The sequence below is a fragment of the Rousettus aegyptiacus genome, unplaced genomic scaffold, assembly GCF_014176215.1.
Source record: "Rousettus aegyptiacus isolate mRouAeg1 unplaced genomic scaffold, mRouAeg1.p scaffold_m13_p_17, whole genome shotgun sequence".
NCBI classification, from domain to species: domain Eukaryota; kingdom Metazoa; phylum Chordata; class Mammalia; order Chiroptera; family Pteropodidae; genus Rousettus; species Rousettus aegyptiacus.
This window is the reverse complement of record NW_023416292.1, coordinates 38,068,341-38,096,027: the sequence shown is the minus strand read 5'-3', so window position 1 is coordinate 38,096,027 and position 27,687 is coordinate 38,068,341.

Here is a 27,687-nt window from a genome sequence, read left to right as displayed (position 1 = left end):
ATTTTTTCATTCTCTCCTTTTTTCAATGTCCTTGCACCCTAGGCCCCAAGCCACCCTGTGGTGGCAGCGGCAACCCTGTCAACAGGCTCCTGAGGAGCCAACATTCTGCGGGAGGGGACCTTCCTCTACCATCAGTGGAACTGTGGCCCCAAGAGGGCGTGTTTTTCTTCTCTGCCCTCCAGGACTCCTCATCTTTCTGATTGCAATGATGAAAAAGGGAGCCTTAAAACCGGAAAGTACCAGAGAGATTGTTAAGAGGGGTTCACTTGGGAAATAGCAAACCCCACAAAGTTGTGTATGATGTCTTGGGCTCACTCCCGGGCTGCACATGTGTAGATCTGATCATCATTAGAATATCAAAGACTTGAAGAACAGCACTAGCAGGCCATCGACTTGACAATGGAACAGCGCATGTGGAAGAGACCCAAACAGTCCCTCAAAGATTGAATATTAAAGTGACTTTGGAACCACAGTCTACAAGAGATGGTTGGAACCTGTGGCCTAAAGGTGATCTTTATTTTGAGAGGAAAGAGAAGTTCTAGTTAGAAGATGAGATGAGTGCTTAATTCTGCAAAGCACCAGATAAAACACAAGCCTGAGATAATCCTAAAATCGATTTGTTCAAATGACCAGCTGGATTAGATGCCCTTTCTTTGGAGAGAAAAACAGATTTATGCTTACATCCAGTATCAAAGACAAACCTACAATCGTAGTGTTTAGAAACATGTTTAAGTGGGAACATAAGAACAAAAGAAAAGAAAATATTACACCTGATTTGTTAGTTTTTTCCCAGATGTGTGGAATATCTTTTTTTTGAAATGCTTCTAATAATTAAAATCTTAGAACATCAATGCATTTTAAAATTATATGTCAGGTTAACTATGCTAAACAATTCTAGAGGATTGTGATTTCGTATAGAAAGCATATTTGCAAAGGTTTAAAAAGTTTTTAAAACACATATTTTTAAAATCATAAATCTTTGCTTGTGAATTACATTTTGTTTTTAAGTGCAAGTAAATGGTCACTAATTAATGGCAATTATTTTCTCTTTTTTCCCCTAGGAAAATACTAGATAAAGCATTAGATATTATTTGATGAACTGAATTAGTTCCCAAGGAGAATAGTTACTTATTCATGAATGATAAAACACAGAAATTATTTCTGGCACAGTAGAACAGAGCTTAATATTGAACTTCAGGTAGAGACTAATAATTTTCCCTTATGAATCTAATTATAGGTGTAGTTTCGAAATCTATTTTTACTTCTACTTTGGCTTAGTGACATTTTTAACTTCTAATAATTGGAGCACATTTAAAGATTCAAAAGCTAAACAAGATGTAGGTTTACCTTTCTTGTTTTATAAGTTAAGGATACATTTTCCTGATGCCTTTTCTCACATTCACTGAAGGGAAATAGGGAACACAATATAATTGATAATCAGTGAGGAATTAAATAAAATTATCTTATTCTTGGTAACTTATATGGTGGGATAAGTTTTAATATAGATTAAGTTTCTTTAACTGAAGTTGTTTTAGTCTATTTAGACTTACTATTTCTTCTTGTGTATATTGTACTATTATTTATTTTTTGAAGAAAAATCTCTTTAGTCTATATTTTATAATGCTTAAATTTATACAACTGTTATATTTTAATGTATCTGTATCTCTAGATACCTCTTTCTTCATTACTAATATTATTTCATTAAGCATTCTCTCTGCTTAATTTTAGTGTTGAAAGTAGTTTACCAATTTTATTCATCTTTTAAAAGTCTATGTTTATTCATTGTTAACGTGCGGTTTGACTTTCTTATTTTGTTCCTCACCATGTTTTAATGAATTATTTTCTCAGTGATGCTTCTTGATCCCACTTCTTCTGGCTTCATTTTTCTTTTTGTTGAAGGACTGATTTGTGAGTCCGATAATAGTAAGATGTCTATTTTTCACATACTCGATAATTTTATAGACATTTAATTTTGTATTTATAATTCTATTCTTTCAGCGCTTTTCTTGTGGCATCTACCTTTAGTTTCTAATGATTTGGGTATTTTCTTTAATTTCTCATGTTCAACAGTTTCTCAATGATGCATCTAGATGTTAATTGAAAAAAATCAGCTATATATTCTGTAAATTTTTCAACTCCTGAAGTTTTTCAACATGTGGAATTTTTTTGCTGGTAGATTCTGGGAAATGCACACATACCACAAACACCTTCTCATTATCTTATCAAATATAACTTGTCTCCACTTTTTTATTAAAACATTTTGAAATGTCTTGCTCTGACTTCTGGGTCTCTTAGTTTCTCTTTATTATCATTCATTATTTAAACTTTCTGTGCTTCATTCTTAGATATTTTCTTCATTCTATTATAATCAATTAATTATTCTTTAGCATTATCCAGTTGTTAAATTCTTTTCTAGTTATATCAAGTTTATCCTGTATGTTGACATTTTTACTATATTTTTACATTTCTAAAGTATCTATTAAAAATTGCCTTGTTTTTAGTTTTATAACTGTTCTTTAGTGTTTAATAAATTCTTTTTTAATAAATATTATTTTACTATTTAACCATGTAAGGATTATAAATAGAGTTGCCTCATGATCTTTTTCATTTTTTTATATCATTATTATTATTATTATTATTTTACATTTTGTTCAATCTGTTGAATGCCTTTCATGGAAGTACATATTCTGCTGTGTTTGGTAGTTCATGTTTAAAAACTAATCTCTTGAGCAAATCCGACCTTGCATGGTGACATCGTGTTTGCCTAACCCCTGGCCCTGTGGATTGTATAGGTTTTTAGTTAAAAGCTTTGCTTGTGACTATGAGTGGTATGCTTTTAGGTTTTGGCCACATGTGTTCACAACTTGGAAAGCCCAATAAAGCTCTTTAAGTCTCCTTTCACACATGGACCACACAATTCCATATTTAGACTTCATGAATGAATTCTGATGATAATTTCCTGACACATTCAAGGTGTTTGTCTTCTGTTCTTAAAAGGCCCTTAGTTCTAATGCCATGTGTCTCACATTAAATCACAGAATCCAGGCCTTCTCACTATAGCCAGTTTTATTGTTATTTTCAATCAAGATATTTCTCTTATTTTCAAGCACGACTATGTATTTTTTTAACCAATAGTATTTTTTGTATGAGTGTAGTTTGTATACTATGAAATGTACCTATTTTAAGTGTACAGTTCATTGAGTTTTAATGTATTTATATAAAATAAAGATATTTAATAGTTCCATGACCACTAGAATTCCCTTGTGTCTTTTTTTTTTGTTTTTAATATAATTTTGAAACAATTTCCAACTTATTAGGAAAGTTACAAGTATAATACAAATAATTTTCTTTCTAAAACCATTTTAACATAAGCTGCCAAACTGATGCTTCATTACCCTGAATATGTTGTGGAGAATTCCTAAAGGCAAAGTTACTTTCCTACAAAACCACAATACAACTATCAAAATCAGAAAATTAGCACTAATATATCACCACATCTAATCTTTAGACTCTACTCAGATGCTGTTGATAATCTTAATGTCTTTTATGGCAAAAAGATGCAGTTGAATCATGCTATTTAGTCAGAAGGTCTTTAATAGTCTCCTTCAGTCAGAAATGATTCTTCACTCTGACTTCCACAACTTTGAAATTTGAAGATACGGGTGAGTTATTTTGCAGAATTCCCTTCATTTTGGTTTTGTCTCATATTTTCTCATAACTAGGCTTAGATTATGTTCATTGGCAAGAATAATAGACAAGTATCTTATTACAGTGTTGTGCATTTTGAGCCTTTCATTAACAGTCATGTCTTTTTGGCTTTTTCCATTATGAAAATATTTTTTTGCCATCTGTAATTAGGTAATTTGTGGAGTAGTGCTTTGGAATAACGCATGACTCAGCAAACTCTCAATTTATTCATTTATTTCTTTCAGTGTAGATGCATGCATTGTCATTCCATTCAGTGCACAATGATCTATTTTTAATTTTATTTTTATACTGACATTGTCTCATAGTTGGTCTCATAGTTGGCCAAGAAGAGAAAGCCCCTTTCATTTAGGGTACTTTGTCTTCTCAACATGTCTTCATTCTTCCTTAAGCATTTTCTTGCTTTCTGGCACAATGAACGTTCCAGGATCATCTTGTAACCTCCCTGCTCTACCCCTGGAATCAGCCATTTCTCTGAGGAGCCTTCATTCCTTTTAATATATAATGATGTTTATAATCCAGGATGTGGGTATTATGTGTGCTCTTTGTTATCGGGAGTTAAATTTACACTAACTCCTGTCATTTAATCTAAAATACTAGTCTCCACACCGCACCCTCCTCCATAAGCCACACCTGCATCACCCTTTGCTTAATTTTTACAATTTTAAAAATTTTTACTTCCTCTCCCCATTTTCTGCAAACCACGGTCATATTGCTTTTACTCTCGTTATTCTACTTCACAACTTAAGTCGGCCTCCTATTTCAGTTCTCATGTTATTGTGCTTAACATTATCACATTGTTTTTGAACAATGTATAAAAATGCAATAAGCATCACTGAAGGAATTACTATTGCTGCTAAAATTATCAAATTTTTTAATACAACATCTCAAAATACCAAAAGAAAAATATTCACAAAGTAAGAAATATCAGAACTTTCAAATTAATTAATTTACTTCTAAGATTAATAAAACTTTTGAAAATTTAAATAATAGACCATAAAAGGAGCAAAATAATAATTATTTCATACCATACATCACATAAATGTTAATAAGATTGTGGTATTAATTACATTTAGTCTACTCGGATTTTTAAATATTTTGTTAAAAAAATTTTAACTTTGATTATCTAAAGTGCAAATTTTTAATGTTTTACTATCAATAAAATGTTTGCTTTCATAGTAAGTTATAGATGAATAAATGAGTAACTTCTATTTATAATAAAGGACACCTTTATAGTGCTTTTCAAGCTTCAAAAAAAGTCAATCATAGGATAGCTCAAGAAAAATATATAAAAGATACAATGCATTTTAAATTTACAGAACTCTGCCAAAACAGATGATCTTACCTTTATAAATTGATGACTATCTGGATGATATTTTAAAGCACCCAAATTTATGAATGTTTGGTGAGAATACTCAAGCACATTTATATTTCTCTTGTTAAAAAGACTAATCACAAGCTGGTAAGGACTAAATATTGTCTGGTTCACAGAGTTAGCATGCAAATATTTTCCTGGAAGCAAGCTGTGTAACCTTGCTTCGTTATAACTGGTAATTGGATAGCTGGCAAAAGATAGATGACCCTGCAAGAAAAGGAAACACAAAAAAGAGTTCAGGCTGTTTGTTAGCATATCCCAGTCCCAAGATGCACATTCACAGTAAAGTTTTGTGCTTTATAACTATACTAGTAAATTAAGGAATAACTAATTCTAACAAATATTTATTGAGAACCTACTATGTCACTGCACTGGTTGTTGGAATGACAAAATTAAATAAAACATAGTTGCCCTCAAAGACTTACAGTTTGGTGAATTTAGTACTCAAGACAGATTCACAAACAGTACATTTTATTATCAGCGTTTAAGAGATATAATAAGGATACGTTCAAGGTATCTTTCTAATGCTTAAGAAGTCTGAGATAATACCTATTTTAGGGCTGTCACTTTCATACAAGTGATTTTGTGTGATGTCTTTCTTCTGTCATCTGACACTCCTCTAGAGTGATTTAAACCTCTATGTCTTAGAAAACTGCTCATGCAATTTGTTTATAAAGTAGATGGGAGAATTTAGGCATTAGTATGATATCAAAAATGTGAATACGTGATAGACTTTCAGTTATAGTTGTTTTAAAATGTCTTCTGACCCTTGAAATTTTGCAGTAGATCAATCATGAAAGCACCTGGTTGGTCTTGATGCAGCAGGTTCTACAGCCCATACTTGCTTGACTGTTCCCATTGAATCACAGACTCACTGAGCTGACTCTGAGGTAAGACTTTCTCTCCCTAGTGTTCTGAGACAATTAGATACTGCACCTCACAGATAAACTGCCATTCTTCTGTCCAAGAGAAGACAGCCTGCCTTCTTCTTCAGTATCTAGATGTCAATAGCTTGCAGGGAGTAGTGAAACTCAGTGATTCTTTCCTCCCCTCTTTGATTAGACATCTTTCCTGTTTTTAATAAGGTCTCTGGAGAATTGCAAAGCATTATTTTGTATGTAATTTTAAGCTGCATTTTTATTAATATATTTGAAATATATATATATTTCTTCTTATTGCACATCTTCTGCTTGTTTTCATTTTGGAGCTTTTATATTTTTATTGTTTTATATAAAATGTAACATTTTTATTGAAATGATATGACATGTCATATTATTTATACAAGTCAATGATTTTTAAAATAAATTCGCCAGGTTGTACAAACATCACCAGAAATCAATATTAAAATATTTTCATCACATCATTAAGATCCTTAAGGTCTATTAACTGTTGATCTTACCCTGCCACCCATCACCCCCTACACTAGACAAGCACTAATCTGCTTGCTGTCTATAGATTTGCCCTTTCTAGATATATCATATGAATTGGAATCATGAAAAATGTTCTTTCTTTCATTTGACTTCTTTCACTTATCACATATCAATAGTTCATTCTCAATATTATTGTTATTTTATTTTATTTTTTACCACTTAATGGTAAGTTTTCTATTATAAGGTATATGACTAGTAAGTCTATGAATTCACTCATCGATGGACATTTAGGTTGTTTGCAATTTTGACATGAATAATGCTGTTAAGAACATTCTTGTGCGGGTCTTTGTGCGGATATGTAAAATTCAGCATATTTTGAAACCTTATACATGTCATCAGTTTGATATCATTTGATGTCAAAATGCAAGTATGTTTCTCTACTTGTTCATATGATTATTTTGAAGATAAAGTGCATTATAGGAAATAGAATTACTGTTTTTTTTCTATTTTTCAGATCTCTCTAAGTTTAATAATAAATTGAAATTCAAAATTCTGCTTTTTACATTTTACAGTTTTCCTGACTTCTTATAATTTTATCATTGTATCCTTCCCTTGTCTTTTGGGAAAGCGTTTCTGCTTTCTTTCCTATCCCGTGTCTACTGTTCATAGCCAAACTCTTCTTCCTTTCTGTCTTCACCATCTCCCATTAATCATTTTGGTTTATTTTACATTTTTTAGTTTCCTTTTAATAATTTTTCTTTCTGCTCACCTGGACATCTACTTTTGACCCCCTGTTACTCTTATTTTCCATCTTGTCTAGCTCATCGAGTAGATATTTTCTCAGATTTTTGTCATTTTAAATTATTTGTGCTTTCTGAGTTAATATTCCAGCTCATTACTTATTCCAATAGTCAGTGCCTCATTTTCCTATTTGTAAAATGATAATAATGATTATCTCCACAATAATGACAAATTGCTTTCCAGATAGATGGATAAATAGAACAGAATTTGGCACAAAATAAATGCTTAAAGGAGAGTAATCTAAGCAAATGCTAAGGTATCACTTTTCCTAAAACTGGGCCTAAAGTGACAAATAGTAAAAGAATGATTTAACTTCAGCCAGAATTCCAGATCTTACTAAGAAGGAAATTAATTCTTTAAGTACACAAGGCTTACTTGGGCTACATTAGGCTCTCTTGATATTTTAAATAATTTAACTTCATTTTATTGTAATGTAATTTGTGCGACATAGCCTTTTCTCCCTCACTGAGGAAACCGAGGTTCAAAAGAGACTTTCTGAAGGTCGCACAGCTGAAGAATATGTAAAACGTAAAACCCATGTACTTTTCATTATATTATACTAACTCTAGGTAAAACTTATTTTTAGTCAATTAGCTGACATAATCTTGTGGTTTTATTTTACCATTGTTTGCATTTTTTCTAGTAGAAAACAAACAGATATCATGGACTTCGTTATGCCTAAAAAACGTAGAGAAGCGACAGGGCGCCCCACCCGTAACGCATCTCCTGCACGCCAACCCAAGTCCTTCCTATTACATGCTCCAGAGAACCATTTTTTTGCTTAAGAACTTTCTCTGGCGACCAGACCCTTGTCCACGGCAGGCTTTCTTCTCGTCGGTGTTCCCAAGATCAGATCCTCTTATAAATAAACCGCGTGGGCTCAAATCAGTGTCTCAAGGCTGGCTTCCAAAAGGATTCAACCTAAGACTAGGTGACCCATTGTGAAAATATAAATTGTTTCGAAATTTATATAAATTTCTACATAATGCTTAATGAATTACTAATAACTGAATAATCTTTGATATTTGATATTTGAATTGAATTAAGACAATTTATTAGAAGACATATAAATCAGTATTTCCTTGCTAAAGTTTATTTATTTTTTAAAATCAGACCCCATAAAGCCACATTAAACTAGAAATTCTGTCATCTAATCAGCATTTAATTTCTAGTCATCAAATAGATAAATAATTAGGCACAGCTTTCAATATACTGAATATTTTACATTATATCTAAAAATTATAAATATCTTGTCTATTAATATTCATTCCCTTTAATAATATTACTTGAAGAAATTTACAATAGAACATTATATTCAAATTTATTAACTTCACAACTATTTTAGCATTATTATTATAACTTTATTGCTAGATGTTAAAAGTGTGCATATATCTCTATATTAAACATAGATTTTTCTTCTGTAGTGAATATTCTGATTTTTTTTATATGGAAATGATCAAAATCCCTTAGGTATAAGATATTATAAATTTAAATATGTCATGCATATAATTCGACTCCAGGAGTTGAAGTTAAACATTTGTCTAATTTTTTTTATATATATTTTGGGAGGACATCACTCTGATCATCCTGAGATTGTTAGATATATAGAAATTATTAGTACACACCAAACATAAAAGCTGAATAACCAGGACTGCGCTCTTTATTGTTTGCTCTTAGAAGTGTTTCATCTCTAGAGAAACATCCTGTTGCTGTGGTTATCTTTTTCAGAGTTTGCTCAAATTCCATGAGGACTTCTTTTGGATCGCTTGCCACAAAGATTACATTCTCTTTGGAGTTCAGATATTGTACATCAAAACACGGGAGGTTTTGCAAGTTTTCTCTCAACAGGGAAAATATATCCCCTACAAACTGAAGGCAAAGTCAAAAGAGTAGTAAACAACTTTCTAACTCTCTTTTCCTAGTTTCCTTCATTAAAGAATATGACTACACTCTATCCTCTTTATAGTATGCTTCTTTTTTAATACTGATTAAATCGGAGGAATGACTATTGTAAATATGTAATTATAATAGATTGATTCTTATTATTTGTTTGCATTTTCTTGGTTCATGGCTTGCTTAATTACAAACAAGAAAGATAGCAGGAAACAATCTCAAGATTGGTTCTGGACCAAATATTTTCTAAATTTAATTATTGCATGTTTCAAAGTAGACTAAAATTAACCTTTCTGGAATAATATAATGCAAGGCTATAAATAGAAACAAATCATATCAATTTATTTTGTTGTTAATTGTGCTTGATTTTATGTTTTATTTTACTTCCTCTTGAAAATAAGGAACATCTGAGTTCTGGACCTGATTTATAACCATCTAAGTCATTATTATATTTACCCAATTTTGAGAGAGTCAAAGTGATGATTCCTAATATTACTGTACTTTTATCAACTTTATTCATATCTTATTATGATGTTTTGTTTTTTTATCTACTTTTTCATTTTATGTACACAGATTTGTGACTCATATCTTATTTATAAGCATGTTTTTTTATTACTTAGTGTTCTCTTTTATCCTGTTTATTGCTTTTAATCTTAAATTCTACCTGGTCTAATGTTAATGTTACCACTCTTGTTTACATATGCTCGTTACCTACTTCTTCATCTCTTATTTTTAACTTTTAATTTTCACCATGCTTAGGGTGGGTTTATTGTAAACTTCATTTAGGCTATTTTTTTAAACTTTAATTTGATAGTTTTTGCATTTTAATGAAAAGTTTCAGTCTGTTAACCTTATATGTAATAAATAATATACTGAATTTTATTCATTTTATTTCACTTCAGGGTTATTATTTTACCTTATTGTTTCCTCTTTTTTACTTCATCTTTGCTTCTTAGTTCAAGGTGTTCTTTATTTCACTTTTTTTCCCTTGCTAATAAAGAATTCGTACTGTCAATTTCCATCTATTAATGGTCCTATTTCTTTTCCCTAATCTTGTAATTAAGCACTGTGTGTGAAATGCTCAAATTCTGTTCTATTTCTCTGAATACAAACAAGATAGATCCAATATTCTTATTTCTTATCCTCTCTCTTTTGTTATTATTACTCCCTTCCTCCATCCTGGAAATACCATTGTAATCATTTTGTTTTTCTCCCTCTCTTCACTCATCCTTAATATTTTGTCATTGTAATACAATCATTTCATGGTAGGCTAGCCTATACACTAATGAATAAATTATTATAAAATTTTTACAGCAGACAGTATTTCAGTCACATTCATACAATATTGAAAACATTGTTGCATTTTTAATAACTAACACCTATGATTATAGGCCGATATGCAGTTTCTCTGATTTTGAGAGAAGCATACTGTATGGTAATATAGTTCTTTGCACGCAAAGTTATAAAACGGTAAGTAAAATAACACATTAATTTTACATGACACATCACTCACCTTATGCCTATGTAGGGATAGGCTATCCACTTGTGCAAGGCTTGGACATGATATTCTACACAGTGAATACTTAGGTGATGATGATGATGATGGTGATGACACAAAAATGTCTCACATGGTTCTTGGATTTGCACAAAACAATAGAGTTAGCCAATCCCTTCCTGCCTTAAAACTTGGTACTCACTTCTCTTCCTTACTAATAAATATCCTTTGGGGGTATTTTACTTCCCCAGAACAGAGCACTTTTGTCTGCATTAAAAACCCGTTCAGGCAGACATCCTTTCTCCTCTTTTTTTTTTTTTCTTTTTTTTTTCTTAATGCCATCTGAGAACTTCTCTGCTGCCTCTTGGTAGACAGAAACTGCTTCTCCTGTTATCTTGACTTTTTTTTTTTTTTTTTTTTTTTTAGTTAAACCTCTTTCTAAAATTATCAAATTATCAAACCATCCTTTGCTGGCATTAAATTTTCCAGCTTTAAATCCTTCACTTTCATTTTGCTTTAAGTTGTCGTATAATGACTTCGTTTTTTTTTCTTGAATCATATTAGTCTATAGGCATGCCTTTCTTATAGCAATTCTGCACCCATGTAAAGCTGCATTCAATATAAGATAGAAAGTATGTCACAAAAAAGTGCAAGGTTTTTGTGTCTGCTGGCACAGTTGCAGCGATGACTTCATGAATTTCCTTTTCTTCTTCTGTACTGGTCCTTATGCTGGATTCATTCATCCTGAAATGGTGGGCAACCACAACTGCAGACTTCAATCCATGGTATATATCAAGCAATTCAACTTTTTCACCATGCCTTTTCTCTGCTGCTTGGGAGCACTTCCAGCATCATTAGTGGCACTTCGTGGCTGTCCCGTGGTGTTAGTCAAGGTCTACGGTATTGTGCTAAACTGGTGAAAAATATGCGAGACCCATGGGAGATCACTTTTCACTGCAATATGCAATTTGCTAGAGGGACAAACTGCTCACATGGAGATTATTGGAATTACACAACATCTTAAGCGAATACTTGCAACACTTAAATTTATCATAATAGCAACAGGAGGTAGCTGTAAAATTATTATAGTATTACAGTATATACTACAGTTAATTTTATGCAGTTGTGATTTATTACCACATCTTTACATTTATTTATATTTCTCTAATCTATGAATGGTGCTATGTATGGTCTGTGTTTGTGTGCATAACTTTTGATAAATATTAACTTTTTATAATAGAGTTGTGTAAATGACAAAATAGACTAATACATTTCATTCATTTAGGACATACCTACATTTTTCTTCATTTTTTGGTATTTGTAGGTTACACAGTTCATCTGCACATTTTTTCAAATAGTCACAAATCTCCTAAAATTTTTCTAATATATTTATTATAAATATATTGAAATACATTGTGTGTAAGTGGCCCCGTGCAGTTCAAACCTGTGTTGCTTATGGGTCAACTGAATATCTTTGAGGGTTCTTTGCTCGTTTCTTTCCTTTTTCCTCAGTTCCTTATCTTGAAGTCATTATTTTTTATGTGATGTTTGATTAAAATATTTTTTCAAATATTTTTCTCAGGTTTAGAGTAGAAGGGTGGTACATCTGCTCAGAATTCTTTCATGCCTCAAATATCTTCCTCTATTTCCTTTCTGGATACATTGTTTTTCTGTCTAGAAGCTTGCGATATTTTTTCTTCAATCTAACATTTTTTTATCACAATTTATGTTGTTATATATCTAACCTGGAACTCAGGAAATTCTTTCAATAGTTTTTTTTTGTTTGTTTGTTTGATTTGTACTATTACTTATTAGTTTTTGTTATTGTTGTTGCTGTTGTTGGTGTTCTGAAGCTCCTGTGTATTCGGTCTTCTAAATCTATCCACAAGTCTCTTTATTTTTGTCTTTTCATTTCTCTATTTTGTCTCTGTGCTTTGATATATTCTTACACTGGATTTTCCAGACTGCTAATTCATGTCTCATTAGTGGCTCTCCTTAAATTTACCTATTGAGATTTTAAGTAGAAAAATCATGGATTCCTTAATCATTAAATCTATGTGTGTGTGTGTGTGTGTGTGGTGGTGGTGGTGGTGGTGGGGTGTGTGTGCATGTGTGTTGCATTTAAATATTCTTAAACTCTCTTTTTTTCATAGCCAGGTCTTTAGCAGTTCTGTTTCACCAACGTGTATTATTACTATTCTGCCAAACTTTCTTTGATTTCGATGGTTGGGTCCATTGGAAGAGCTGTTATTTTTGTTGTTGTTTTGATTTATTTGATTCAAGTCTAGTTATTGGAGTATTAAAGACAAAGAATATTTCCGATGCATGAAGAGTAAGAGACCTCTATCCCAGCAAAATTATGTTGTATAAACAAGTAGTCACCTGATAAAGCAAGTGGGTGGGGAAGTCTTCTCATGTTTTGACTCCCTGAACTCGTCAAGCTTAAATTGCAGACAAAGTCTGCTCCTGTCTTTTTAGGGGACAGTGAGCACACACTCATTTATGTGGAAGCCAATATCTGCTTTTTGCTAGGGACTTCTCTAATCTCTGCTGAGATTTTTTATAGTTCGAATGTTTCCTGTTCCTTCCACCTTCATGTTGACACTTTTCTGGGTCTTGTTCTCCAATACTTGTTTAGTTTCTGAGGAAGAAAGTCCAGTGCCAATTCTCTTGTTCTCTATATTGACAGGACATTAAATTTCCTGGTCTTATTCAAAAAAGTATCTGCCCGAAGGATTCTGTAAGTCGGTCCCCTACATCTCCAATATTAGGCATGTAAAGCTTCAAATTTTTTGCCTCAGAGCAAGAACAACAAGAAAACTTTAGATTCTGTCAATAAAGTGATTTTCCACAGAAAATGATAGCATATTTTCAAATTCTGAGAAAAAGTATATCAAAGCCACAAATAAAAGATGGACAGAAAGTACCAATTATCAGGGCTGTTGCTACATGTTGTCCTCTCAATCACATGTTCTAGGAACTGGAGTAACTAGAGATTTAGGAAGAAATCCTTAGTAAAGTCAATCATCAATAAAAAAGGAACTATACAACTTCTACAGTTTTCCACAGGTCTCTCTAAAATCCCGTTCTAAATAGAATAAATACACTTTCATAGTTATAGTGAGCCTCAGATACCTAGATGACCAGTTAGTTTCTTGTGGTTTCAAAATACTATCTAGTTCCTTGTGGTTTCAAAATACTATCACTATTCCTACTTTTCACTTATATTATGGAAATAAAATATAGATTTTAGAGTGTACTATTTTCCAGGTTTTAAGGGCTTTATATGTATTGTCGTTTATAATAGAAGCTTCATAATAAGCCTACTATTTAGCTCTGTTTTACAGATGAGAAGTGGAAGCTTACAGAAGGTAAGTGCTAGCCCTAAGGTTACAAGTAGCTAGTGGCAGAGCCGATCCTATGCACCCAATAGAAAGAAAGGTGACGATGGTAAATGAGAGGTTTCGTTTGACTTCTGAAAGAAAGATGTGATCTCGGTCAAGAGTTACTAAAACTACACGTGCCTTTTCAACCTTACACAGATAAAAGCGACTTACATTAATTCAAACGTCAACCTTCTCCTGGATGCACATGCTTTCTGGAAACAGGATCGCTAAATGAAGTACGTGGCAGCTCCATTTGTGACAAGTGCATTTGGAAATTTTGTGAAATAGCCATAGATGATGGCCCTCATCACACACATGGCTATTAATGCAATGAGACATGACAGAGCATGAAATGCACACTATCCATTCACCCTGAAGGCTAAGTGCCATCAGTGCATCTATGTGTGAATTAATACAGGATAACACACTGCTGGCCATGGGATGTCACGCAGCGACAGCGATTGGAATTGTAAAGTGCCTTAATCGAATGTTATTTGGAAAGAACGAGTATGTGCTGTTACATTGATGACAAGGCTTAAAAGAGTTGAGCTAAATAAATTGTGCTGCACTACCGTCACAGCCCATTAATCTCATCAATTGTGTAATTATTTTGAATTACTTTATTTGATCTACATTTTAATTCTGAAGTCATATAAATTATGGAAAAAAGTAAATTAAAATCAGTCAGTAGATCTTTTTAAATTTCATTGCCAGAAATATAAGCATATGTAAAAATATAAATTGGATTATATCCACTTTTATGTATTTAAGGATAGAAGTAGGCTCCATTTTAATTTTCTTTTCTCTTTCTCTCTCTCTCTCTCTCTATCTTTCTCTCTCTCTCTCTCTCTCTCTGTCTCCTCTCTCCCCCGACTCCTGCCCTTGCTCTTATATTTGTAAATTCTCTTTCTTTATTACCTACTTCCCCACAATATATATTTAAGTGCTTCAGTCACTTCTATGTTTAAAATTTACCTCCTCATATCCCGTGGGACCCTTTTATCTGCTGTTAACAGGAAAGTCTCAGATATAGTTTCCATTTACTATTGTCACTTCCTCACCTCCCACTCCATCTTCAACTGAAAACAGTTATCTGTCTACCTAATACCCATATTCCCATCTCAGATCCCACCATTAAATGAAAACTGTTTTAACTAAAGTCCACAATAATTTCTCTATCAATAACCATAAAAAGTTCTCTTCAATTGTGTGTAATGTTTGACCTCTCTTATGTTTGACAATTTTGATCACTCCCTTTCTTAAAATTCTTCCTCCTTGGTTTCTATCACACTATTTCTACTAGGTCCCCTTTAATATCTTGGGTTATTTCTTTCCAGTCTTTTCTTCCCCTTTGTACTCTAAATGTTCCTGTGTTCCAAGATTTTGTTCTTGCCCCTCTTTTTTTTTTTTTTTTAAAATAACACTTGGCACAAACATGGAGAAATTTTTTCATATGAGTTTGTAGTGGTTGTTATTTAAACATGAATACTTCTTTGAGCTGTAGTCGAATTTGTTTCTTGCCTAGTAGACACCTCCGCTTATGAGATCCTCTAAGTGAACATGGCCCAAATAATAATTATCTTCCTATTAATCAGTCGGTTTATTTTTCTATAATCCCCATCCTAATGAATGGTTTCTCCATTAACTTGTTTATCTGTCACTTTTTCTACCTCCTTCACAATAGAGGTGTCTCTATTAACTGCCTTCTCTAAATAGTGGAAACATTATGCTTGTACTTGTCAATCTATTATTTTTACTAGCTCTGGATATCATGATTTGGTCTTTTATACTTCTAGAAATATTTTTTGCACAAAATAGTTTTTCTTTTGATGTTTTAATGTATTTTAAAAAATGGGTTGGATTCAGTACATTAAATAAATCTATTACTCGAAATCAGGCCTTCATACAGCATTTCTTTTCCTTACTTTATTTCTTGATTGTCTATATTTTATCAAGTATATATTGTAAGGCTGACTCACTGTTTCTCAATATCTCATATTCTATCCAGCTTGAAAATGTCATTGTGTGTGTGTATTTGGTTTTATACAATTTTATTACACGTGTAGGTTCATATATCTACCAACAGTCAAAATAGTCACATCACCAAAAGGATTTTGTATTGCTTTGTATTGCCTTTCTATCATCATACCCACCTACATAACTCCTACCTTCTCTGTTCCTGAATCTTAGTAACCATTGATCAATTTTCCATTGCTATATTTTTTGCCATTTCAAAATATTACATACCTTAAATCATGCAATATGTAACTTTTTGTTTTTTTGTTTTCAGATTAAGATTTGCTGAGATGATGATGATGACAGTGATGACGATGATTGTTGCAAGTTTTATTATGGAAGAAAATCACAAAACTATAAAATAGAAAGAAATGTTAATCATATAAAATTAATTTTCAAATTAAAAATGATGTATTTATAAGGAAAAATGAAACTATTGCAGTAGAAATACTAGTTTTCAAAAATAACAATTCTTCCTTAAAAATCAGTATAAGTCAAATAAACACAGAGAAAAGATGTTTCATAATTTTTTTTTTTATTACAAAGAGAGAGAAACTAATTGAAAGGAGGTGTGGTCTGGACCTCTCCAGAGGGTGATGGTGGGGAGTGGCCTTTGCTAGGTGGTAAACACAGAGTACAGAGGTTTGACAGGTGGGTTTCCTCTACGAGGTTTGTGGATTTGTGCAGAAACTATTTTCTTCTCAATTTATTTATCTGCAAGATAAGAGGTTCATACTAAATGGTTTCTAGGGTACCATCAGTTTTAAATTCTAATAAAAGTAGTAGTTAAAAGCTTTTGCTCTGGAGAGAGAGGAACTGGATTTGAATATCGACTGACTCTATGAGGATGGGTGAGTGATTTAATCTCTCTAAATCTTAATGTCCTCATTAACAAAATGGGGATAATAATAGCACATTCCTCATAGGTCAGCATACTGTCACACCTATAAAATAGCTGAATAAAATTTAGTTATTAAAATTTCTATTACCAGATATCAATCTCTCAAACTTCTCAGAAAGTAATACTTTTTCAAATACCTCATTTATGTAAAATCTGAAATTCAATAGGATTGTTATGAGAGTTAAAGGGAACAATACATTTGAAATGATTATGTACAAAATAAGGTATGTGTATTGTTTTAATTGCAAAGTATTTATTTCTCAAGAAAATGGCCTTAGTAATTATAAAATAGGTAATCATTTTCTGCTCATCTTGTATATATGTGACATATCATGGGAAGAGTTTTGGAAAGATCCAATCTAACAGTTTGACTCAAAAAGAATTAATTTTTTCCCCACTAGAATGAGAGAAAAGGACTAATTGGGAGATAAAAATAAATTGCAATCTTTCATTCATACGGGTGAATGTTTTCATGCTAAAATACATAGTCCTGGAAATAACAAGAAACACTGCAAACTAGGTGGAAAATTTAAGTGGGTCTTTAAGGTTTACACTTCCATAGCTATAAGTTTCAGCACGGCTATATTGGATTGGGGTTGGGGGAAGGAGTGGTGAGGTGGGAGAGAAGGCCACAACCACAAGAAAGAGAAAAAGAAAAGCGCAAGACACACAGAAGGAAACTTCTGACAGTAATTAAAAGATTTTCGGGCTGAAAATTTAAGCATTAAATTAAATGAAATCAAGTCCCCAAACTCTGTTTATGAAACATAAGTGGAGTTTTAGAAAAAAGCCTTCATGGGGAAGGCAAAAGTGAGATTGCTAAACCAGTGCTGTAGACATGAATTTCAGGAAAAAAAAAGTTTTTGCCAATGTTGTTTAATATACATAAAAATTAAATATGTGTTTCAGCAAAACTTTATCTCCAAGAAAATAAACTTCTAACTTTTAGTTTTCCTATCGTCCCATCACATTAAATACTCACTGAAGAAGAAATTGAGATTTTCTGTGTGAATTGAGCTGTACTTTTAAATCCGTTTTTGACACCAAAATATAACTAATTTTGTTGAAGATACCAGGTACTCTGAAGTTAGATTTCATGAGAAGTTGAAATTCTCCTTTCTTTCTAGAAGTCAGTGAAATTCTTCAGCAGTGCGGATCCCTTTGAAGTCAGGTTGATATGCCAACATTGAATCAAATTTTGTGAACTTCAAAGTTCTTTCTGTTGTAAAGGATATCCTGGTGAGGCTAGATATTGCAAAAAGAAATGAGAATATGACCTGAACATTTTAACTAACTTGGTTTCTAAAATAGTATGTGAGTTTTCTTATTTTGTGAATATTCATGTTTTTATATACTTAAAATATTTAATGCTATAGTATTGTTACTATCACATTCCGAAATTTTACTTTATATTTATTTTATGCTGTAGAATTCTGACGAACTTACTTTATATGGGAATTTTACATTACTTTTTCTTACATGAAGGAATGTTGAAAAGAGTATAGAAGCTTAATGAAGACCTTACATATGTGTTTTTGGGTAAATTGCACTCAAAATTAATTTAAAAAAATGTACATTATAAAGCGCTTATAAGAAAAAAATAAGAATGCATCTATAAGTGTATAGTATTCAATTATAGTAAATTTAAAACAATTAAAGTTAATTTACTCTATTCTTCATCTCTGCACAAAACACTGAAAGTTTTCAGGACAGTGAATGCTCAGATTAAGTTCCTTAATCATCCAAAGTGATGACTATTTGGGCAACATTCTTCTGCATACAGGATTCTTGACTGACAGCTCTTTAAGAAGCTTGAATATGCCATCCCACCGCCTCTGGCCTCTGTTGTTTTTGATGAGAAATCAATGCATAAGCTTTTTGGTATTCCCTCATGGATTAGCTGTTTTTCTCTTGTTTTTAAGATTTTCTTTGTCATTAGCTTTCAGTGTCGACTGATATGTCTAGATATGAATCTTAAGACTTATCTTATTAGAGATCTGTTGAGTTTCATGGATGTGAAGATTAATGTTTTTCACATTTGTAAACTGTCCCTTAACAATGATTATATTATGTGATTAAAAAAAAAAAAAAGCCAGTCGTGGTTTAGATTTCTATGTGACTATGTAAACATATTTTGGAAAGTTATAGGGTGTATTTATTAAGCAGAGAATGGCAGCCTGCTTTTTAAAACCCACCATTTCTACCTTACAGGTTGGTTAAAACAGTGTGCACACTTCAGCTGACCAGCTGCCCAAATCATTTGTGGAAACAGAAATCTACTGTGAGACACACAGAGTATTTTAGCCTCAGGCCCCCTTCCTTACCAGTGGACCTCTAACTCCTTAGGCATTAAACATGATGGCAATACCTAATTCTTCCTTCATAATTGTTCTTTTCTTAATAGTGACATTCATTTGTGATATCATACTGTATAACACTTTGTATCCAGTAAAATAGAGTTCATTAAAAATTATGACAATGATGAAGTTTCATGCTACAGTAACTGTAAAAGAGTATAAAACTGAGGAGAATCTCAGTTCTGATTTTTACTGTACAATTACTTAACTCTCGACATGATTTCTAAGGTTTAGAGTCAATGAACTTGACCTTGTGTAAAAGTCCATAGGCAGCCCATATTCATACTTACAGCCAAGGTCTCAGGAGGCAAACACACTATAGTTCATTTCCATTTATTGCTTATGTAATTTTCTATTGACCAGTTTAGCTCATGCTTCCAATAAAAGTGAGCCCAGAGACAATCCCACAGTGTGTGTGTGGGGGGGGGGGGCAGGCGGAGGGGGCAGTGAGGTTATTAGAGAAGAAGGGAAACTGAAAGAGAAAAAAATCAGTGCCCTTAGTTGTTTTTTGTTGTTGTTTTTTGTATTCAAACAGAAAACTGGCATATGGGAAGGAGTCCTTTCCATTTCATAAAGTCAGCCACATTGGGTACTCATCATGTGTCAGGCATTGTGAAAAGCAAGGAAATAGAGTCCACTCATCAAGATATCCAGTTATCTATTTCTAAATTAATTGATTTAAACCAGATATCGACGTTCTCAAGATAACACCCTGAACAAAGGAGAAAAATTTCTACCATCAAGTTGCTTATAAGATTAAGTAAAGAGTGAACTGAGAATAAACAGAAGCCAGATTTTAAAAGGCCCATCATGCTGAACTGAAAGGATTAAATTTTTTCAAACAGATGATGAATGGTCATCATAGGTTTTTAAACAAGGAGTCACATAGTTTGATTTTCCTTACAGAAAGATAAAATCTTCTCGCTATCTCGTAGATGATAAATGGTCTTTAAAATATTTTATTTATTTATTCATTCATTCATTCATTCATTTATTTATTTTTAGATGGTGCAACCCTTAGTTGACCTCACAGACTGCAAGGACCTTGCCAGTTTACAATCCCTTATTTTTTTATTTTTTTATTTTTTATTTTTTATGCCTACAGCACCTGGTCTTCCCAGGCGGTTTCCCATCCAAGTGTTAACGAGGCCTGACCCTGCTTAGCTTCCAAGATCAGAAGGGATCGGGCTTATTCAAGGTGATATAAATAAAGTAGTTTAAATAAGAGAATGACATAATCAGATTAGTACTACAATAAAATCATTTACTCAGAGGTGGTTTGGATAATGAATGGGAGAAAGGCAAAACTGGAAAGTGTAAGGAGAGATTATAGTTTATTCACAGTGTTACAGTAATCCTAAAAAAATATCATAGTGACTAGGGGAGTTTGAGAGAAATCACTTGATTTGCATATTAAAGAGGTAGAAACAACAGGGTTTAGTGGTGAGGAGGTCGGTGAGGACAAAGTAACGGGGGTGAAAGAAGCTTAGTGATTTATATGACAAGGCTGTTTTAAGCATGTTCTCTCACACATTGCAGACAGTGACATTCTAACACCAAATCCTTAAACTACTACTACTTTTCACTAATCCCCTTTGCAGCAAAATCCTGAAAAAGGTTATCTATTCTTGGGAGCAACCTAACCACCCAGCAATAGACTTGGATAAAGAAGAGGTGGTTACATATATACAACAACATGAATAAACTTAGAGGGTATTATGTTAAATGAAATAAGTCAGACGGAGAAAGACAAATATCATATGATTTCATTTGTATGTGGAATCTAAAGAATAAAATAAGTGAACAAACAAATGAAGCCCAGAAATGAACTCATAGATACAAAGAACAAACTGATGGTTGCCAGATGGGAGGAGGGTTGGGAGGTTGGGTGAACAAACAAAAAATAATTATCTATTCCTTCTGTTTTCAATTCCTTTTCTCCCTTTCTTCCTTAAACCATCTAATAAAACTCTCATGATACAACACTACTGAAACTATGCTCACCAATGTAACTAATAATTTCCAAATTGCCAAGTTCAATGATCGAGTCTCATTTTTTTTTATTTTGCTGGGCTGAACCAACCAGAAACATTTGACATAACGTATTATGTCTTCTGTTTCAATAATATTTTTTCATTTGGATTCTAGGAATCCAAGTTCTCTTGGTTTTCTCCTATCCCATTGATTACTCTTTCTTATCTCCTTTATTAATCATTTTCTCTTTTCCACCTCCTAATGCTGATGTTGCTCAAGAATCTGTCCCTTGTCCTTTCCTCAATTAATGTTCGCATCCCTGATTATTTCATTGAGGCTCATGGCATTAGATCTCATCATATACCACTTACTCCCAGTTAATACCTTCAACCCCAAATTCTTTTCTGAACTCCAGACACATATTTAAGTGCCTCAGTATTTCCACGTGCAAATTTAAAAGCCACTTGTGATTCAAAGTGTTCAAAATGTAATTCTTGATCTTTTACCCCAACAACCCACTGCTGCTTCAAACTGCTTCCTCCTCTCAGCTGACGTCAATTCGGTGCCCCTGCTGCCCAGACCAGAAACCCTGAAGTGATTCTTAAGTCATTTTTGGCTTTCATACCTCACAGCTAAGGCACAACAATTCCTGTTAGTTCCATCCTTAAGATATTTCTAGAATTCCATTATTTTTCACTGTCTCCACAGCTACGTTTGTGGTAGAAAGATCTTCATCTCTCATCTGCATTTTGGCATCCCAACTGGAAACCCTTCTTTTATTTTGCCCCTGTAAAATCTCGTTTAAAAAAGCCAAAGTGAATCTTTTTTTTTTTTTTAAAGTAAGTCAGTCGTGAAACTCCTCTGATCAAAGCTCTTCAGTGGCTCCTTATTTCTCATAAAGTCACAGACCTTATTTCTCATAAAGTCAAAGCAGGGATCTGCATAATATGGCAACCCTAGGAGCCCTCTGCCCCATCTACCCATCTACCACGATTCTTCCCCTCCTTGCCACAACTCGAGCAACACATATGCCTGCTATCCCTTGAAAATATAGATCTACTCTTATCTTAGAGACTTTGCAGCAATTGTTCCTTCTTCCTGGAATCTTCTCCCTATAGATACCTGCTTAGCTAACATCCTTACCTTGTTGTTGATGACTTTACTCAAATTTTATCTGCTGAATGAAGCCCATCTTGATAGCTATCCAACAACCTACCTAAGAGGAAGCGGTTAGGGGGACAAAAAGAAAACCAGGAGTGTGAGATGCCAGGAAAACTTTACCAAGCGACCATTTTTAAAAAATTACTAAGAATTGAAAGTGCAGGTTGTGTGAAATAAGGACTAAATGGATCAATTTGGTTTAATCATAAAGAGATTTTTTTTGTGCTCTTGGCAAGAATAGTTGATTTGAATTGTTAGGTGAGAATGCCAGAGAGTGTAGGATCCTTTGTCTTTATCCCACGGGTCATGTACCATTGATTAATGTTAAAACAATTGGAAAGACCCAGAAATTAAAAGGCCATCTAATTTCTACCCTACTCACACCTATTTTTTTTTTCCAGAAAAGGACTTTGGAATTCTTTTTTCTCATTCATAAAATAGGTATAATAATATCTGGTCGATAATTGCAGAACTGCGACTAGAATCTCGATTTGAGAACCACTGCTTTTCTACCATATCAATGTGCTATTGTTTATATTTTGCAGGAGAAAAGCTGAGACTTTCAGCCAAATCGAATAATTAAAAATAAAATAAACCTGATATTCCTTGGAAAGTGTTTCCTTGACTTTGTATTCCTGTAAAGTGATGATAAGACAACATCTTTGAAGACCAGATTTTTAAAAAATTCCATATAGATCACTTTATAGATGGATACAACCACAGAATGTATCCAGGTGTCATTGTTTGAGGCGTGAATTCACACGTTCAAAATGTGGATGATATTACACAATGTCACTCAGTGTTTGAGTGACAGTTATTTTAATAAAAGGTACAAAATTAGTAACTGTAGCCAGCAGGATTGCCTTTTTTAACCTTGGGTTTAGCTTGCTGTTTCTTCAAAATGAGAGACTATCTCTAATTTCTGAACCTTTGTAGCCCGCTATTGTTTCTTCTCTACTGATAATGTATTGTTTGTTGTTACAGTACTTCAAAGTGCAAAAGACACATAGTGGAAGTAAGAGACATCTCAGGAAAGTAACCTCAGAGGGCTTATATTATAGCATTTATTCTTAATCTTGCTGCAGCCTCCCTTTTTATCTAATAAAATGGAAATTTTTATTCCCAAATTTACATGTCTATTTTATATTTAAACTTTTTCTCTATTTTCTGTACCAGAGTATGTATCAAATAAAAATATTTAGTTGAGATACTCACTAATCAATATTTACTATTTCTAAATAAATTTGGTTTTGCAAGGTCAGTGATAAGATTTCAGGTTTGAAGGCTTGGACTAAATTGTTTTAATTATACCAAAGCATCAGAAATGCATTCGTTTATCTCTTTAGTTTTCATTAATGTACACCATTAATTAAAATAATAGCATAATGAATGTAATTGCCCATTCATTATTGAGTAAAAAAAAAAAAAAAAAGGAGACTGACTATAGAACACTTTAAAAGAAATATAACCACCTGAGTACAAGTTAACAAGTTCCAAGTTACTGGCCATCTGGCCGTAACATCTGTTGCCCGTTGATTGCCAGTGTCCATTTGCATGATCTGGATTACTAGGTGAGGTAAGGAAGAATATTCCTCAATAAAAGAGGATCATTCTGTGGACAAGAGTATACACATGACGGTATTTCTTTTCATTGGAAACTCATAATTTATTAGTACATTGAATTATTTTCCTTTTGGAGTAATCATCTGTCCAATTACTCTTGTCTCATCTTGGGTAAGAGATCTGCTTAAGCCTGTCCGCAGGTGAATTGGCATGCAATTATTGAAGTACTCATCAATAAACAACTTTTGAACACTGTCTCTGTATCTAGTGCTGTAAAAGAAGATGTGAGAATGTAGAAATGAGCAAGAGAGAGTCACTTTCTTCTGTTAGGGGTATAGACAATAATCTATAGTGTAAGACATCCTGAAGAAGTAAGGAAATGAGCTGGGCCAGGGCATTGTCATGATATGGAGCCTGATTCTAGTTATAGACAGTAATTTTTATGGGAGAGTAATATGAACATGACAGGTACAGAGTTTAAAATGTTGAGGAATATTCCACTGTATATATGTACCACAGCTTCTTTAGCCAATTATCTATTACTCAGCCATAAGAAGAGATGAAATATTGCCATTTGTGACAACATGGATAGACCTCGAGATAATCATGCTAAGCGAAATAAGCCAGACAGAAAAAGCTGAAAATCACATGATATCACTTATATGTGAGATATAAACCTAAAAGCAACAAATGAACAGGACAAACAAACAGAGACTCATGGACATGGACTCTATTAGGCTGGTGGTTACCAGAGGACTATGGACTAGTGGTTATTAGTGAGGTAGGGGAGGAGGGGGGAGGTAGATGGGGTAAATGGGGTCAAATATAGGGTTTGAGGGGGATGAAATGGGTAAAGGGGATCAAACCAAATATTTGGTAGCTGAAGGAAACTGAACTTTGGGTGGTAAATACACAATAGAATATACAGATGTCAAATGATAATGTTCACCTAAAAATTATATATTTGTATTAACCAATGTTACCCCAATAAACTTAATTAAAAATTAAAAAAATAAAATAAAAATAAAATAAAATGTTGAAGGGTAGTCAAGACATATGGAAAGAAGCTGAAAACTACTATAGCTTTTTAAGATAGATCAGTTTCTGTCATTTGGAATCTGGACATTGGATTCTTAGTGTCTCTCTCTCTCTCTCTCTCTCTCTCTCTCTCTCTCTCTCTCTCTCTCTCTCTCTCTGTCTCTCTCCACTTTCCCAGTGGTTTTTCGGATTAGGGAAAACTGCCACCTTTCTAGGGCTCTTATTATGCTTTATTTTATTTTTAAAATATTAGTTGTTAATATTCTTTCACTCGTTGTCCCATCATTAAATCCTCTTTGTTAGAACCACTGATGTCCTCTCCCTGAGTACTCGACCCTAAGTAAACTCCCAGCACTTGACCTAGTTTCTCTCAGCCTTATTCACAGTGCCTGAGTCTGTTCCTTCTACCCTCTGTCCCAGAAGAATTCCTCTTTCTGCTACAGTCCACTGGCCTTTCAACTTAAACTGCTGTCTAGAATATTCAACTTCTCTGATTATCAAATGGATCCCTGGTTACATACAGTTTTTAGAATCATATCTGACATAGCTCAGTGTGGCTTGAGACTTTCTGATCCCCATATCTGATTCATTCTTTGTATGCTAGTGAACTGCCCCAGGTTTTACTCTGCACTAAGAAGTGTGTTACTGCCCATGTTCTTACCATGAAAATGCCTTGTATATGATGCTATAAAAGCCATTTTCATTAAGAAGAAATCTTTAAATTGCAACTTAGCCATTACAGTGTACAGCTTCTGAGTGCGAACTTCTATTTTCTTACTCCAAAGTTTAGCTCTTGTATAGCCGTTTCACAAAGCTCCTTTTAAGTGCCCATCATATTTAATTTAATGATTTTGCTCTTTCAAGGGTAATAAACTCAAATGACTTTAAAAAGGTTATAGTTACATGAAGCCTCAATACGTAAGTTGGTGAACGAAGTGTCTGTCTTCTGTATATTTTAATAAAACAAAAACAACAAAAGTTTCCAGCAATGACACAGTAATTTCTGTCAACCAAATCTTATGTTGAAAACAACCAGAAAATCAGGAAAAATATTTTTTCGACATCTGTTAAAAATCACTGTCAGGCTACGAAGGCAGCAAGAACCTCTGGGTCTAAGACTATAAGGGAAGAAAAACACAGGAACTTAGCCTGATATTTGACACCATTTGTCACCTGTGCAACTTGCCATCTGATAGTGCAGCTAAAAGGCTGAGAAATTAAGAACTTTGACATTTGGTCTGTGCCAACCTATCATTTAACCCCATGTGCCATGCCCAACTAGGCTACCGAGGCAAAGCAGAATTATTATTGGCAATATTTGCCACGACACAATTACTGGGCTAATATAACATAATAATATTTTTATATACTAATTCTGTAAACCAAATATATAAATAAATGTTATGGGTTATCTGAACCCAGAAACATTTATAAAGCATGGACATTTTTGATTATATGGGTGTTTTTCTTGCTATTGAGTTATACAATTTCTTATATGTTTTAGATATTAACTCCTTATCAGATGTGTGGTTAGCAAATATTTTCTCCCATTCTGTAGATTATCATTTATTTGACCGGGTAGACCTTTTTAGTCTGATGTAGTCCCACTTTATTTTTGATTTTGTTGCTTGTGCTTTAAGTGTCATACAAAATTATTTCAACTAAGAACTACATATCCAGCAAAACTATTCTTTATAAATGAAAGAGAAATAACTCATTGGCAGATAAACAAAATCTGATAGTTTTCCACTAGCAGATCGGCTGAACAAAAAACATTATCAGAATGCCTTATTTAAAAAGCAATCACATTAAAAACAAAAATGAATGAATGAATGAATGAACAAATAAATAAATAAATGGTTTGCTAATATTTTGTTAAGGGCTTTTGCATCCATGTTTATCAAGGATATCAGCCTGTAGTTTTCTTTTTCATTAATGTCTTTGTCTGGTTTTTCATTCAGGGTAATGGTGGTCTCATAAAATGAGCTTGGAAGACTTGCCTCCTCTTGAAATTTTTAAATAATTTGAGAAGGATAGCTGTTAATTCTTTGAATGTTTGGTAAACTTCACCTATGAAACCATCAATTCCAAGACTTTATATGTTGGAAGTTTTTTGATTACTGATTCAATTTCATTTGTGATAATCATTCTATTCAGATTTTCTGTTTCTTCTTTATTCAGTCTTGGAAGATTGTATGTTTTTAGGAATTTATTCATTGCTTATAGATTGTTGAATTTGTTGGCATATAACTGTTCATAGTATTTTGTATTTCTGTTGTGTTAGTTGTCACTTCTCTTCTGATTTTTTGTTTGTTCATATGGATCCTCTCTTTTTTTTTTCACAAACAGCACCTGGTCTTCCTAGGTGGTCTCCCATCCAAGTACTAACCAGACTCAACCCTGCTTAGCTTCTGAGATCAGACAGCATGCTTGTTCAGGGTAGTATGTCCATAGACCATGGACTGTGACTCCACTGGAGCCTCCACTGGAGTCTACAAACCCAGGACCTTCTGTGTGTAAAGCAGATGTGCTAACCACTGCACTATGGAAACACATCCTCTGTTTATCATTTCAAAGAACAAGCTCTTCGTTTTATTTATCTTTTGTATTATATTTTAGACTCTATTTTGTTTGTTTATGTTCTGATCTTTA